Genomic DNA, 1724 nt, shown 5'->3' on the forward strand with positions numbered 1-1724 from the left:
AGCAAGCACCATTTACTACTGAGCCACACTACCATATCAACAACACTAACTTGTGGATTGATTGTTTTTATGAGTCAGGGTTTCTCTGTTTGGCCCTAGTTCTCCTGGAACTTGCTATGTAGATGAGGCTGGCCTCAGACTCAGAGATCTACCTGCCTTTGCCTCAAGAGTGCAGGGATTGGAGGTGTTGCTACCTTATTTATGGACTTCTTTGATGCTCTCTGCCAGGTTCCTCTGAGGTAACAGCTGAGCATTGTCTTACAAAGAATAGTATGTATTGAGCGTGATGCATTCTTTGGGAATGAGTACAACATGATGGTTTGCGTGAGAATGACCCCCATAGGTTCATATATTTGAAGGCTTGGTCACCAGTTAATGGAACTTCTTGGGAAGGATTAGGGGGTATGGCCTTGTGGGAGGTTTCAAAAGCCTCCACCAGGCCCGGATTCTCTCTGCCTGCAGATCCGGATAAACGATCACCCAGCATCATGCCTGACTGCTTCCTGACATGATGATTATGGACTAAACCTCTAAAACTGTAAGCAAAGGCCCCAATTAAATGCTTACTTTCATAACGGTTGCCTTGGTGATGGTGTCTCTGCACAGCAATCGAACACTAAGACACACAGAGTCCTGGTAGCTTTTGCTATTGTTACTGATACTGATGGTCACTGACTATAGATGTTCTCCAAGTGCCCCCAGAAGCTGCCTTTTAGGGCCAACTGAACTCTCCTTTTCATTTTAGCCATAGGCCAAGAGATGAAGCTCTTTCTCTCTGCCCATGGCACCAGCAAGATGGGCAAGTGTTGCGGTCTCCATACTGCCTGGAAGTTCCGTAGTCACCGACATCACTGATGGGACCAGGAGTGGCAGGATAACCAGTACAGAAAAGCCCACTTGGGCACGGCCCCAAAGGCCAATCTCAGGCAAAGAGAACTGTGCTGGAAAAAGTAGGGGTCAAAACCAAACAGCCCGACTCTGCCATCCGGAAGTGTGTCCAGGTGCAGCTCAGTAAGAGCGGCAAGACAATCACAGCCTTTGTGCCCAGCGATGACCACTTGAACTTCACTGAGGAAAATGAAGCTCTGGCTGCTGGATTTGGTGGAAAAGGTCATACTGTGGGTAATATTCCTGGAGTCTTGTTATATTCTAGAGTTTGTTAAAATAGTCAACGTGTCTCTTTTGGCTCTGTGCAAAGACAAGAAGGCAAGACCAAGATCATAAAATTTGACAATGGAAGCAAAGTAATAAATCGTCATATTCTGAAAAAGAAATGAAACATCTTCTTTAAAAAAAAAAAATTCAGGGGCTGGAAAGATGGCTCAGTGGTTAAGAGCACTGACTGCTCTTCCAGAGGTCCTGAGTTCAAATCCCAGTAACCACATGATAGCTCACAACCATCTGTAATGAGATCTGATGGCCTCTTCTGGTGTGTCTGAGGACAGCTACAGTATATATATATAATAAATAAATAAAAATAACCTCACCAGTTGGGCTGGAGAGATGGCTCAGCAGTTAAAAACACTGACTGCTCTTCCAGAGGTTCTAAATTTAATTTCCAGCAACCACATGATGGCTCACAACCATCTGTAATGGGATCTGATGCCCTCTTCTGGTGTGTCTGAAGACAGCGACAGTGTACTCACATACATAAATACTTTTTAAAAATAAAGTTAGGCTTTACATTTATTTAAAAAAAATTCCCAATCATTCCCAGTAGCATG

At 44.3% G+C, this 1724-nt stretch overlaps 1 pseudogene across 1 annotated transcript; it reads left to right on the top strand.

The window, feature by feature from the left end:
* The first annotated feature begins 795 nt into the window (after positions 1–795).
* On the top strand, positions 796–1224 carry LOC308435962 (small ribosomal subunit protein uS12-like; annotated as a pseudogene). Its single transcript has one exon. The product of its transcript is annotated as a small ribosomal subunit protein uS12-like (transcript).
* Positions 1225–1724: the final 500 nt, after the last annotated feature.

This window comes from Micromys minutus, assembly GCF_963924665.1.
Source record: "Micromys minutus genome assembly, chromosome: 24".
Classification (NCBI taxonomy): Eukaryota; Metazoa; Chordata; class Mammalia; order Rodentia; family Muridae; genus Micromys; species Micromys minutus.